Source organism: Calidris pugnax, unplaced genomic scaffold (genome assembly GCF_001431845.1).
Source record: "Calidris pugnax isolate Ruff unplaced genomic scaffold, ASM143184v1 scaffold63, whole genome shotgun sequence".
Taxonomy (NCBI): domain Eukaryota; kingdom Metazoa; phylum Chordata; class Aves; order Charadriiformes; family Scolopacidae; genus Calidris; species Calidris pugnax.
The window spans coordinates 97,581-112,621 of NW_015090852.1; the positions used below are offsets into that span (position 1 = coordinate 97,581).

The 15,041-nt window shown below is 48.5% G+C and overlaps 1 protein-coding gene across 1 annotated transcript in view; it reads right to left on the reverse strand.

Annotated features, from left to right (window-relative positions):
* The window catches only part of TNR (tenascin R), a 100,384-nt gene that overhangs the window by 39,075 nt on the left and 46,268 nt on the right, over positions 1 to 15,041 (reverse strand). The window lies entirely within an intron of this gene.

A 15,041-nucleotide genomic window follows, 5' to 3' on the forward strand; every position in this document is an offset into this window, starting at 1 on the left:
TCTCTCTGCATCACCAGAAACTACCAAAGCTCCAAGAAGTCATGGGGTTTAGGTATTAGTCAAAGCCAGGACATAGCTCTTGTCATGTCCAGCCTTAATTCATAATTAACTTTGATAACTCTGTATTTAGTACTATTCATAACTTTGTATTCAGACTCTAAGAGGTCCTAGCCATTCATACAGGTTTGAAGACTATGAAATAGTACATGGGACTACGTGGGTTTAGAAGGACTTTAAACCTCGAAGACTTAAACCTTCTAGTGCTGGGGTGACACCCTTGGGTGGAACCTGCCTTGAAGGGCCACTACATGGAGAGGAGCAAATTGCCACATTTGCCACCTACAATGTGGGTAGTTTACGTGCAGTCCAGGTGGGATTGCTGACATGTGGCTGCTTGGAGAGCTCTTTTTGCTGTGGTCAAAGGCTCTCGGCTGAGCCCTGGTGCTGCTTCAGTGTCAGAACAGCTAATTAAATACAATTATTTATCATTAATATTTCCACCTAATACCTTGAAACATCTGATTGAATTTCTTGCAGCATTTTAGGAGGGAATGTAAGTCGCTGTGTTTGTGGCTCCCTACCTGTGTTGGGTTTGTAGGACCTGGACTGATGAACGCTGGAGATATGCTTACTTTGCAGTTCTTTCTGCATCAGCAGTGCAAAAGATGCAGCAGGCACATTAAATCTGATCAACAGGCTCTTTACGGGGCTGGTAAAAAGATTCAAAGAGCTGAAGACCTCCTCTCTGTATCACCAGAAACTACCAAAGCTCCAAGAAGTCATGGGGTTTAGGTATTAGTCAAAGCCAGGACATAGCTCTTGTAATGTCCAGCCTTAATTCATAATCAACTTTGATAACTCTGTATTTAGTACCATTAATAACTTTGTATTCAGACTCTACAAGGTCCTAGCCATTCATACAGGTTTGAAGACTGTGAAATAGTACATGGGACTACGTGGGTTTAGAAGGACTTTAAACCTTGAGGACTTAAACCCCCTAGTGCTGGAGTGACGCCCTTGGGTGGGACCTGCCTTGAAGGGCCACTACATGGAGAGGAGCAAATTGCCACATTTGCCACCTACAATGTGGTCCTTCTTCTGGGATATTTCATGGCAAAAGGAGATCAACCTAGATTGCCTCAGCTGCCTATTGTGGTAGCTCTCATACTGGTTCCTATAACTAGGAAATGGAGGGGAGAAGAAGTAGGAGGTGAGTGTTTCCAACAGGCTGCTTCAAGCTGAATCTCCCAAGCTGTGTTTAGTGCAGACCCTGTAGGGTCTGGGCCATGTCCAGCCTTAATTCATAATTAACTTTGATAACTCTGTATTTAGTACTATTCATAACTTTGTATTCAGACTCTAAGAGGTCCTAGCCATTCATACAGGTTTGAAGACTGTGAAATAGTACATGGGACTACGTGGGTTTAGAAGGACTTTAAACCTTGAGGACTTAAACCCCCTAGTGCTGGAGTGACGCCCTTGGGTGGGACCTGCCTTGAAGGGCCACTACATGGAGAGGAGCAAATTGCCACATTTGCCACCTACAATGTGGTCCTTCTTCTGGGATATTTCATGGCAAAAGGAGATCAACCTAGATTGCCTCAGCTGCCTATTGTGGTAGCTCTCATACTGGTTCCTATAACTAGGAAATGGAGGGGAGAAGAAGTAGGAGGTGAGTGTTTCCAACAGGCTGCTTCAAGCTGAATCTCCCAAGCTGTGTTTAGTGCAGACCCTGTAGGGTCTGGGCTTGGGGTTTCACAGCTGGTCCACCATAGGGAATGCTGGCCGTGGTGAACACGAGGTGGGGAAGACGTCCTGATGGCTTTTGGTGGGTGCATCCAACCTACCCATGTGGTATCTTCTCCAAGCAATGGGAGCTTGGCTGGCAGGGTGGGTGTGATACCCTGGCAGCTTGGTTTTTAGGGGGTGGCAGAGGATAGTGGTGCAATGCTTGGCTGCCATCCACGGCTGAGCTGCACTCGGGGCCGCTCATGGAATCTGACTTTGCTGGTATCTGCCAATGCCGTAATCTTGAGCAATTGCCCTCCCTTACTTCTAATGACAACTCTACTCTGGAGCTGCTCTCCAGCTCCCTGAGGAACGGCCGTGCCTCCCCCCTTCCCCTGCTGCTGAATGAAAATATTTGTTTACTGGTTTCTCTCCTACAATACCACGCTACTCCAGAAAATATCGCTATTCAGCTGCCTCGCAGTGTTTGCAGGGTTATTATCCCATATTGCTGCAATGTTTCTGCCGCACTTTTCTTTTCAGTTCCCTGCTCAATGCCTGCTTCTCATGAGCAAGCACCTGGGACTCCTTTGGTAGGCTCTCACTTTTTTTCCCCCTGGTTTTAGGAAAAGCAAGAAAAATGGAAATAATTCCGCAGCGGGGTGGCCTCCTTGTTCCCCTTAGCTTCTGTGGTGGCTCTGACCATGCTTGGAGAAGAGGGAAAGGAGAGCACCAGAGGTGACAATGGGTGGGAGCAAGGTGGTGGGATTGAAGCTCTGTAAGTGGTGATCTGGGGCTGTACCCTCAGACCCTGAACCCTCCAAAACCTGCTCTGCCTTCCGGGCTCTCCAGCAGCTCCTGGTTGGCCCTGTCTGACCCAAGCAGAGACTTCTTGTCCCTGTGTAATGGGGCAGCCGTGACGGGGGGAGGCACTGGGACTAATTAGCGCTGGCTGCCTTTGATTGACTCGTCAGTGTTTGAGGCTAACTACCTGCTCCTTGGCCTCTTGCTCAGCTTTTTATATTTTTTTTTTTGGTGTGTGCTCGCAGTGGAAGTAATTGTGGCTGTGAGCCAGCTGCGCCGAGCTGGGCCAGAGCTTCAAAGCAAACCTCCTTGCAGGATTACAGGAGCAGCTTAGACATGGGAAGATGAAATCCTCCCCCTCCTCACTTTTCAGATCCAGCCGGGCTCAACAGAGATGCCAGAGCCTGTTTATGAGGGATTGGGACGGGGTGGGGGGGGAGAAGGGCTCCAGGCAGGGACAAGGGAGCAGGAGATGGGTCAGTGGATAAAGAGGGGTGAGCAGATGCGTGGCTTGCTAATGACAACGAGTGGGTTGGGTAGTTAACGACTCTCTAACCCATAGACCGAAAGCCATTCGTTTGCTGGTAGGAACCACCAGGCTCATTGATCTGAATCTCTTTATCAGGAACATCCATCACGGGGGACGCCGGCCGGACGCTGCCTAGCTCTCCTTTCTGAGCAGCAAGTCACGGCGTCCCCCTCCAACTCTGCTCAATGGGGTGGCCTTGGGCAGCAGGTGGTGCTGCAGAGGTGGTGGCATCCCCATGGCGTGATGCTAGGGGAGCTTTCTCTTTGGGTTTTTTTTTTTTTATTCTTATTATGAACAGGGTCATGGAAGCAAAAACATAAGAAAAAGTATTCCTGCCTCATCTGGGTGCTGGGTTGGGCTTAATGCCATATCTTTGCTGTGAAACAGTGAAAAGTTGGTTCAGGCTGTCCCCATGGTCCTGCAGGGCAGGAGGATGCTCCTTGGTGTCCTCCGATCCTCAGCAGACCATCTGAGCCATAAATTCCTATTAATCCTGACTTCCGCCTGGGGGCTCAGGCTGTCAGCTCTGAAAGCCCTGCCAAATTTGTGGATGCATTCCCAGGGTCTATGGACTCCCTTCCCTATCTGGTCCTTCTTCGTGTTCTGCTCCTCCTGCCAATGATTTGCTTTTCCCTGAGGGGACCCCAGCACCATGAGCTCAGCCAGGGTGGGTTAAATGTGGGGATTTGGCTGGCAGTGCTCCAGGACTGCATGAAGGGTCTGACAGCTTGAGGCTTGTTGACCTGGAAAGAGAAGTTGCAGTGATGTTCCTGCTTTGGGTTCCTTGTCCTTCTGCCCTTGTGACAGCTAACACTGTCCACGGGCAGAGAGAGAATCATTAGAAACCATTGATGGAGTGAACAGATCCGGGATTATATTTTTATTCCTTCTCCCTGTATGAGGAAAAGGAACCAAATTTCTGTGGTTGTTTCAGGCGTAAAATTGGTTGCACTAGAGCAAATTTATCTGGGGTGCTTTTAAGTCTTTTTTTTTTTTTAACTTTCTCCTTCTTTGCCAACAAGTTCTGATAAAACTCCAAGCTGGTGGTGTTGTCAGTGGCTTCAGTCCCTCTGTCCACAGAGGTGGCCTTGGAAAACTTCCTGGCTGGGGCAGCAAAGGCAGCTTTTGAGCCCGGTGCTTTCCTGGCAACTGATGGCACTGTCTTCTCCTTCACTTTCCATGGGGCTGGGGCAATGCCTCTCCATCTGTTGTCACCCATGATGAAGGGTTTGAGCTTCAGCTGCCTCTGGCACAGCACAAGTTTGGGACTGATGATTTATTTTTAATACCATGTTATTTCCCCCCCCTGCCCCCAGCTGCTCATAGATGCTGGGTGGAAGTCATGCTCATGAAGAGCTTTCCCTGTGCTTCAAAAACCAGAGCTGGTTTCTCTTGATATGCTATGCTTTGTTATGTTTGGAGGGTTTTTTGTTGGTTTTTTTTTTTTTTAATTTTGGTTTGGTTTTTCTTCCCCCCCCCCCCCTTATGGTCCCCCAGAAACATGGGTGTTGGAATTAAAGTTCAAATTAAAGAGTTATTAAAGTTAATTATGAAGTCTGGCAGGCACTGAGCTCTCGGTTCCAAAGCATTTCAACTTTGGGGAGCTGTGAAAGAATCAATCTGCTGCAATTTATGTGTGGTGCTCAATAGAAAAACCACACAATATAAAACTGGGAAAAATATTTGAGGGCTTTTGCCAAACATATACCACAGCAAAGCACACTCTTTCCCTCCTGAATGGCCTCTCTCCATCCAGGGCTGGTGTCTTATGGGACAGCGAAGGAAGAAATAGAAAAACCCTATTAAATCTGCAGTGCATCCACCCTAATTATGTATTTTGGGCTATTTTTACATTTTGCTGATGGGCTGTATTTGTGTGAGCGAATGGTGCTGGGGATGCAAAAGGGAACCAGTGTGTGGTGATACTCGGAGCAGCTGTGCCGAGACAGTCACTCCTGGTGTGGTAGCAGTTTTTGTGGGGGCAGCATCACCCAGAAATGTGGCACCGCGTCCCCCCCCGCAGCATCCGCACCCCCTTTTTTTATGGCTGAGCGATACGAACTTCATAGCAAATGCAAACTGCGGGCAGGGACAACAAATCTGCACAACGGGGATGATGCCACGGCGCCGTGTCCCCCCCGCAGCATCCGCACCCCCTTTTTTTATGGCTGAGCGATACGAACTTCATAGCAAATGCAAACTGCGGGCAGGGACAACAAATCTGCACAACGGGGATGATGCCAGCAGTTTTATCTCCAGCGTTTTGCTGGAGATAAGTTAATATTTGGATAGTCCAACAGTATTTCTATATTCATGCCAGTTTTTGGTGAATTGCTTTGGTTAAAAAAAACCAACCCACCGATGCTGCTTGGAAAGATGCTTGAAAAATTATAGTATTTGTTTCTCCAGCTAGATACTGTGTATTGAAATGTTTTTAAAATTGCTAAAGATGTGAAAATGAAGCGAACGTTTTGTTCTGGTTGAGGAATGCTTTAATCTACCCAGAGCTCATAGATATACGTGTGTATATATACACATTTATATGCATTTATTGCATTCTGTTTTCCTGAACACCAGGCAAACCACAAGCCCTGCTTTTTGGTGCAGATGGCAAAGCGGAATAATGAGATTTATTCGGAGTTTGGACTGGATGGGACACATCCTTAATGCTGACCAACAAACCATCAAGAAGCAGAATTTGCTGCCTGCTTCCTTGGCGTGGCAGGAGCAGGCAGATATTAGCTAACACCCAGCGGTCCCCAAGCTGTGTCGGGGCTGACTGGTTGGAGCAGTGATGTGTTCCCTGGTGGAGCTTGGCTGGCAGGAGCCGAACCGCCGCGATGGATTTGCTCCTGGCTGCTGTTAAGGGTGGGAGCGAGCCCAGTGCATCGTGGTGCATGAAGCAGGCAGGAAGCCTTCAAGTGTATTATTTGGGCTTTTATGTTGAAAAGCGTGTTGGAGGTTTTCCCATAAACAAACAACAAAAAAAAAAACCCCACTGGATGGTTTTCAAGGCTCCCAAAACCACCCTGGAGATACCCGTGTGCCAGTACAGATGATGCCTACTCCATGTTAGGGTGAGCTGCTGCCTGTGCAAGTTTTCCTCCCACTCACTGGGCTCGTAGAGAAAGAAATTGAGCTCTGTGGAGTCCCTGGTCAACTTCTCAGCCATATGCTTTCCACTCCAAGGTGACCACATAGCTGGGAAAATTAGATGGCCTGAAAGCTCTGAAGCCCAATCAAGGTATTTTTAGACCTCTCAAGAGAGGCTCTCAAGAACTTGCTGGTTTAGAGCAACCCATTGCTCCCATGCATCAGCGTCGCTATTGGCTCTGCACTGAAATTGCTGCTGGGTTCCACAGTCCTCCAGCCATGGCTGGTGAGGATGTGTGTATGGAAGGAGCACGCCTTGCTTTTGCTTTGTTTCATGATCTGGTGAGAAACTTGTGATTTGCCCATCTCACCAGAGAGCCCTTGTGTTGCATCAGCTGCTAACTGAGAATTAGTGGAAAAAAATAGGTCAGCTCCTTAGCAGCTTGAAACTGCTGAAACTTTGGCATCATGAAGATGATGATTTGCACCTGTAGGACCCTCATGAGCAGACGCAGAGATGCAGTGTGTCCTGCAGACCTGATTCCCTCCCGCGGTTTTCCAGGAGGGTGAAGGCCACTGGCTCCCAGTTGTTACTAACCTAATGATAAGCAATTTGTCTGTTTAAATAGGTTTTCATTTCATTAGTTCCCTAGGCATCGTGGCAGAATGAAGGTCCTTGCTAAGTGAAAGCAAAGGTTGCACTCTCCCTGATCACCTTCCACACCCTCTGCCTAATTGCAGTCTTTGTGTCCCCTCCAAACACAACCTGCTGCAGACTTTTGGGGGAATTAAAGGACATGGAAAGCTTAGAAGCCCCTGTACAGTGAAGGAAGAAATAGAAAAACCCTGTTAAATCTGCAGTGCATCCACCCTAATTATGTATTTTGGGCTATTTTTACATTTTGCTGATGGGCTGTATTTGTGTGAGCGAATGGTGCTGGGGATGCAAAAGGGAACCAGTGTGTGGTGATACTCGGAGCAGCTGTGCCGAGACAGTCACTCCTGGTGTGGTAGCAGTTTTTGTGGGGGCAGCATCACCCAGAAATGTGGCACCGCGTCCCCCCCCGCAGCATCCGCACCCCCTTTTTTTATGGCTGAGCGATACGAACTTCATAGCAAATGCAAACTGCGGGCAGGGACAACAAATCTGCACAACGGGGATGATGCCAGCAGTTTTATCTTCAGCGTTTTGCTGGAGATAAGTTAATATTTGGATAGTCCAACAGTATTTCTATATTCATGCCAATTTTTGGTGAATTGCTTTGGTTAAAAAAAAACCAACCCACCGATGCTGCCTGGAAAGATGCTTGAAAAATTATAGTATTTGTTTCTCCAGCTAGATACTGTGTATTGAAATGTTTTTAAAATTGCTAAAGATGTGAAAATGAAGCGAACGTTTTGTTCTGGTTGAGGAATGCTTTAATCTACCCAGAGCTCATAGATATACGTGTGTATATATACACATTTATATGCATTTATTGCATTCTGTTTTCCTGAACACCAGGCAAACCACAAGCCCTGCTTTTTGGTGCAGATGGCAAAGCGGAATAATGAGATTTATTCGGAGTTTGGACTGGATGGGACACATCCTTAATGCTGACCAACAAACCATCAAGAAGCAGAATTTGCTGCCTGCTTCCTTGGCGTGGCAGGAGCAGGCAGATATTAGCTAACACCCAGCGGTCCCCAAGCTGTGTCGGGGCTGACTGGTTGGAGCAGTGATGTGTTCCCTGGTGGAGCTTGGCTGGCAGGAGCTGAACCGCCGCGATGGATTTGCTCCTGGCTGCTGTTAAGGGTGGGAGCGAGCCCAGTGCATCGTGGTGCATGAAGCAGGCAGGAAGCCTTCAAGTGTATTATTTGGGCTTTTATGTTGAAAAGCGTGTTGGAGGTTTTCCCATAAACAAACAACAAAAAAAACCCCCACTGGATGGTTTTCAAGGCTCCCAAAACCACCCTGGAGATACCCATGCGCCAGTACAGATGATGCCTACTCCATGTTAGGGTGAGCTGCTGCCTGTGCAAGTTTTCCTCCCACTCACTGGGCTCGTAGAGAAAGAAATTGAGCTCTGTGGAGTCCCTGGTCAACTTCTCAGCCATATGCTTTCCACTCCAAGGTGACCACATAGCTGGGAAAATTAGATGGCCTGAAAGCTCTGAAGCCCAATCAAGGTATTTTTAGACCTCTCAAGAGAGGCTCTCAAGAACTTGCTGGTTTAGAGCAACCCATTGCTCCCATGCATCAGCGTCGCTATTGGCTCTGCACTGAAATTGCTGCTGGGTTCCACAGTCCTCCAGCCATGGCTGGTGAGGATGTGTGTATGGAAGGAGCACGCCTTGCTTTTGCTTTGTTTCATGATCTGGTGAGAAACTTGTGATTTGCCCATCTCACCAGAGAGCCCTTGTGTTGCATCAGCTGCTAACTGAGAATTAGTGGAAAAAAATAGGTCAGCTCCTTAGCAGCTTGAAACTGCTGAAACTTTGGCATCATGAAGATGATGATTTGCACCTGTAGGACCCTCATGAGCAGACGCAGAGATGCAGTGTGTCCTGCAGACCTGATTCCCTCCCGTGGTTTTCCAGGAGGGTGAAGGCCACTGGCTCCCAGTTGTTACTAACCTAATGATAAGCAATTTGTCTGTTTAAATAGGTTTTCATTTCATTAGTTCCCTAGGCATCGTGGCAGAATGAAGGTCCTTGCTAAGTGAAAGCAAAGGTTGCACTCTCCCTGATCACCTTCCACACCCTCTGCCTAATTGCAGTCTTTGTGTCCCCTCCAAACACAACCTGCTGCAGACTTTTGGGGGAATTAAAGGACATGGAAAGCTTAGAAGCCCCTGTAATGCTGGGCCTCAGCCTGAGGTTGGTTAGTCAAAGACCAGACCCCAAGGACCAACATCGATACCTGCACTGTGCTGGAGAAACCTGACTGAGTCATTTCACACCAAGCAGCCCTCAGAGAGGGAATGATTTTCGCCCTGCTGACTAATTGCATATTTAAGGATGAAATACTTGGATGCTTTTACCAGTGTTCCCTAACTATATGTGGAGGAAGAAATCCATAGTTCCCCCCAACTGACTGTAAATTCTGCCAGCTTAATAATTCATGCACACCTCTGTGATTGCAGGGAACGTTATATCTTGCTTTCATTACGTATTCTTTTATTGAGTTGCCACGGCATATATCAATAGCCTCGATAAGCTCCCACAGCAAAGCAGGCAGTGGCTTAGCACAAAGCTTTCGAGGGGAATTTCCTTTCATTTTCCCATTACCAGGTAAAGCCCGGATCTGGCGTGTCCGACTTCGTGTCACCTCATTTGACTGCTGCCTCCTGCCTCTTCCCCTGTGGAAACTGGAGACTTGCTGGGGTAAGTCCCATTTTTGCAAGGGTGCCAGCTCTAATCCGAGCGCATCCTAGCATTTTGCTGAGCAAATTGTGGTCTTGACTGCCTTCATTTATATATATCCATAGGCAGCAGGAGGTAGGTTTTCAGCTCCCCCTTCAAAGCCACTGTGCTCAACGGAAAACACTTGCTTGGGGCAAAATTCACCTGTGTGACCCGCTTGGAAAGGTGGGCACCTAATGTTGCAATGAAAGCCAAGGTGGACACCCAATTTTGCAATGAATCTGTTAGCAGTGGGCTTGGGCAGTGGCCTGGATGTGTGATTTGTGTTGTGGCAGGTGAGCATGTGGTAGCCTGGCCCTTCAAGCACTGCAATTTAATGTCTGTTGGAGATGGCCTCTGTTGCCCTGCTGCTGGGACAGACCCATCCCTTGGGACCCCCTGCCCATGAAAATGCATCAACATGCAGAGCTTCACACCATATATTTACAGAATCACAGAGTTATCTAGGCTGGAAGAGACCCTTGGGATCATCGAGTCCAGCCATCCACCCTACTCTAAAGTACTCCCCTACACCATATCCCCCAACACCACATCTAAATGGTTCTTAAACACAGCCAGGGATGGTGACTCAACCACCTCCCTGGGCAGCCTATTCCAATGCCCTACCACCCTCTCTGTGAAGGTTTCCTAATGTCCAGTCTAAACCTACCCTGGCGCAACTTGAAGCCATTACCCCTTGTCCTATCATCTGTAACTTGGGAGAAGAGACCGACCCCTGCCTCTGTACACCCTCCTTTCAGGGAGTTGTAGAGAGCAATAAGGTCTCCCCTCTGTCTCCTCTTCCCCAGACTGAACAACCCCAGCTCCCTCAGCCTCTCCTCATAGGACTTACTCTCCACGGTCAGTTAAGAAATGATTCCCCTGCACTGGGCCTGTGTGTTGCAGAAGGTTTTATTTTATTCTTACGCAGCGTTTCTGGGCATTAAAGCAGTTTTAGAAGGGGGAGCTTGGGGGCAGAGGCTGGGATGGGCTCCCGCTGCTCTCCCCTGCCCCGCTATTTGCCCATAGCAATGTTCCTGGAGGCAGCACTGCTGCCCCATGTGTGGGGAGAGACTGTATTTCTACAGAAAAATTTGGGGACAGGGCCACCCTTCGGTGCTAAAGCTGTGGCATGTTTCTGAGCCCCAGGACGGCTCCTCTGCCTGCCCTGCTGGCTCCCAGGGCTCTGCCGGAGATGCTCGGAAGCCGTAAAGGAGGAATTAGCCATAATTACGGAGCATTGCAGGGCGTAAACACCCTCTAAATCCTCTTTAATTACGTGGTAGCACTTAATTACATGGCAACTGGAATGTAAGTGCAAAAATAAATATGATTTCAGTTTTATCTTCAGCAGGGGCACCGTTAATTAATTTTGGAGGGTAACATAGGCCCCAGCCGAACATGAGCGTGGTGTGGATCCCACATGCACAGCACTGCACAGGTTCTGCCACCCAGGACAATCAAACCTCCCTTCTCCCTCTCCAACAGCCATGGCTTTGCCATACCTTCCCACTGCCCCCTTGGTGGCATCCTTCTTTCTGTCCATCTATGCACAGGCAGGGACTTGTGGATGTCAGGGTAAGGGAGGACTGAGTGGTGAGGTACCCGCTCCTCCTCCAGCATGGAAAAAACCAAGTGTGAAAGCCTCCACTTCGCATTCATCCCACTTCAATCACACCCTGAACCCACAGTCCATAACTGGTGGGATTTGGATCACTCTTGGCCACAGGCATGAGGTTTTTTCCCCCTCATTTGCTCCCAGCACACAGCTTGGGTGCTGGTTGCAAGTCCTTGCGCTCTTGTAGCTCATGCTTGGCTGTCATGTTGCATTACAGTCTACAAGTCAACCCAGACCTCCTCTGAGCTTAGCCAAAGTGGATGCAAACGACCTGGCTTGGGTTGCTCTGTTGCCAAAATGCTGCCATCCATTACCCCTGGCATGGATCGAGTGCACAGCTTGATGAAGATGAAGGAGAGTGTGATAAAGTGTAAAGTCATGGTGAAGAAACTGGGTGCTCCATGACGTCCATCACCCCATATAATCACCAACCAGCACAGCTGTGAAACGGATAACAGCACTGTGTACCTGAAGAGGATAATCTCTGCTATTGTTTTTTTTAGCTGTAATTAGGGAATTGCAGCATTTTTTCCCCGTGAATCCTGAGCAGGGGGACCCAGAAATGCAGTTTGCTTTCCATAAAAGCAAACCCACCTGCTGGATTCAAATAAGCGCTTTTTTTAACTTGCTTTTTGGTTTTCCTAGTCATATACACCCTGACCCAAAGTCAGGGCAATGGAAAAGAAGTGCTCATCTGGTGTGGTTTTGCATTTGTTTTCCCCCCACGTGTGTTTTTACAGTGCGGAGATGAAGCAGAGCCGATGTGATCGTGAGGTCGTGCACGCTGTGGCTTTCCCCCACCTGCATTATAACCCCTGTACTGGAAAATTCTCATTTTTCTCCTTTTTTTAATATATTGCTCAAACTAAGCTGTGTGATACAGCTGATTTACACGCATATGCAACCTAGCAGGTAGCAGCAGGGATCGTGCTGTGAACCCTCCAATAATTGATATTTTCTACTTGCCTTCCCATTGTAATTTCCCCTGAATATTCAGAGCAGCAGCAGACGCTTGTGCAATAGATTTAGGGCTCGAGCAAAGCTGCTACGGTGGAGCTGGCTCCTGCTACAAGGTGGTTTTTCCTGAGCAAAGCTTGTCCCAGGTCCATTTTGGGGGACCTGCAGGGTCTCCTTGGGAGGGGACAGCCTTGTGGCAGAGACCACAAAGAGCCTGCAAATGTTTACTATCATCTCCCTTAAAAAAGATAGCTGAAGAGAGCGTGAGCAAGTTGGAGCAGAGAAATGAATTGTAGACCTGCTGCAGAGACTTCATTTGATAAATAATGTATATAGAGTTTGCAGTAATAACTGCTTTTTTCTGACCCAGGCAGCCGGGCTGGGTTTGACACATCCTGGACGTATTCTCCTTCCAGGTGGTGAATGGGATGATGTGCAGTGCCAGGCTCTGTTGTGTCAGAGAGGTTAATCTGGGGCTTTTCTCACTTCTGCCGCACCACGCGTGTGTGTGTACAGAGAGGAGGTGGCGTTTCCAGGCGCTTCACAAGAAAAGAGATGCACTGGGGGCACAACAACTAGGAAAACTCCTCAGTTTAAGGCATGCCACGTATGGCCAAGAGGAGACGTATAGACCTGGGTGGGCAGGTGGGGACCGGCTGCCCCAACACCAGGATGCTGCACCCTGACCTGCCTGTCAGACCTGACCCAGCCAGATGCTGGAGATACGATTTCCCCACCCAAGGACCACCTGGTGCTGGAGCGGGTCCAGAAAAGGGCGACAAAGCTGGTGAGGGGTCTGGAGAATAAGTCTTATGAGGAGAGGCTGAGGGAACTGGGGTTATTCAGCCTGGAGAAGAGGAGGCTGAGGGGAGACCTTCTCGCTCTCTACAACTACCTGAAAGGAGGGTGTAGAGAGATGGGGGTCGGTCTCGTTTCTCAAGTCACAGGCGACAGGACAAGAGGAAATGGCCTCAAGTTGCACCAGGGGAGGTTCAGGCTGGATATTAGGAAAAATTTTTTCACTGAAAGGGTTATCAGGCATTGGAATGGGCTGCCCAGGGAGGTGGTTGAGGCACCATCCCTGGAGGTGTTCAAAAGACGGGTTGATGTAGTGCTGGGAGGTATGGTTTAGTGATGATGCTCCTTGTTTGTTGTGTGGGTGTCTATTTTTGTCAGTTGGGTTGACGGTTGGACAAGATGATCTTTAAGGTCCCTTCCAACCTAGAAGATTCTGTGATTCTGTGATTTTGTGTCCTCCTCTGAAATCTCATTTGTGGCTTCAAGCATGCTTTCCCAAGAGCATGTGGCATCGCCTAAGGGTGGGCTCCGGCAGAAAAGATGAGACCTTGGAGATGACCAGCTAAATCACCCCTGGTTAACCCTGCACAGCGTTGGGCGCAATCCCACACTGCTGTCACAACAGCTTGAAGTGAGGCGGTCACACCACCGACCCTCCCAAATTGCAGTTCCTTTGACCTTAACAGTCATCACAGTGGGGCAACCGAACCGGTGGCTTTAGCCCTCATCCTCCCTCTTCTGACCTCTGAAGACATAGAGGTGGGAAAACAGGGGCTGAAAGTAGGTCTCTTCAGGAAGCCAAAAAAAAGGGGAAGAAATTCACCCCCCTGTCTCTCTGCCCTTGCCCTTAAAAACTGCTTTCACAACAAATAAGAAAAAATGTGCACCTTCCCAAAAGAGAAGCTGAGACTCCAGATCCCTTAATGTTTCAGGGACTCAACCTTGGGCTCCTGAAGAAGGGGTAGGGGGGATAGGTTGGCTCAGGGCTCTCCTAACCTGCAAGAGCCTTGCTGGCCCCAGGTAGCAAGAGGGGCTCACAGGGGTAGGACAGAGCTAGCCTGGGCTTTTAGGATGGTTTCGTCTACAATAAGTCACGCTACAGTCAAAATCCCAGATTCCCTTAGTTTGTACCTTCCTGCTGGGACAGCTGCCTTGGACATGTCTGGAGGTGAGGAGCTGGCTGGATGCCTGCACAGCCCCCCCCCCCCCCTGCCACTGGAGGTGTGTTAAATGGCTTTAATCAAGGAAAACCAGAGATAATGCTCTTTAATGATTTTTTTGTATGGCAGGCTTTGAATGCTGGAGTGGTTTGGTTAAAATAGACTCGCCTCCCTTGGACTTTGGAGGAAGACTTGGGCTACCATGTTAATGAAGGTGAGTGGGAAACCCCATATCTCTTCTCTTTTTACACCCCTGTGTAAGAACTGGAAAGAGCCCCAGTGTTTTTATTGCAGGGAGAAACAAGATCCTTGGGAAGGGAAGATAACTGTAGTCAGCGTGGGCTTGCACCAGCTGAAGATCTGAGTCAGGTTGGGTTTTTACTGCCCCATAATAGGTAAGTACCTCATTAAGGAGTGGATATAAATGCGTAACATAATTTCATTGAGCCTGGAGCCGGTGCAGGGCACGGAAACTTGGAAACAAGCCACTGCTGTGTGATGCTTTTTAAGCTAGAGCTTGGGTTTGCTCGCTTTAGTTCTCCCACTAGTATTGTAAGTGTTGGGGTCAGGCAGTTCACAACCAAGTGCTTAAAATCAATTTTAAGGCCATTTTTGATGCTGAAGGGCTGCATGGAGGTGCAAGACTTGGGATGAAGGAGACCCCTTCAGTCCTGTGACAGACAGTGATGTGACATAACCCCTTTCATGAACGGGTCAATATTAAACTTGGGGTTGAATCCCACGGTCCCCAGTGTCCCAGAAGGCTGGCTCAGCACCTTGTATTTCCAAGACTCTTATAATTTCTAAGCCAAAATTAACTGCAGTCAGTTGAAACACACTTTCTTGCCTGCCTTTGCTGCCCACCTTCACTTCTGATCAAACTGATGGATAAATAATGATAAATAACAGACTGAGCATGGCCATCCAAGTAGGGCTTGCTGAACTAAGAAATAAGATCACTTGGGCAGCA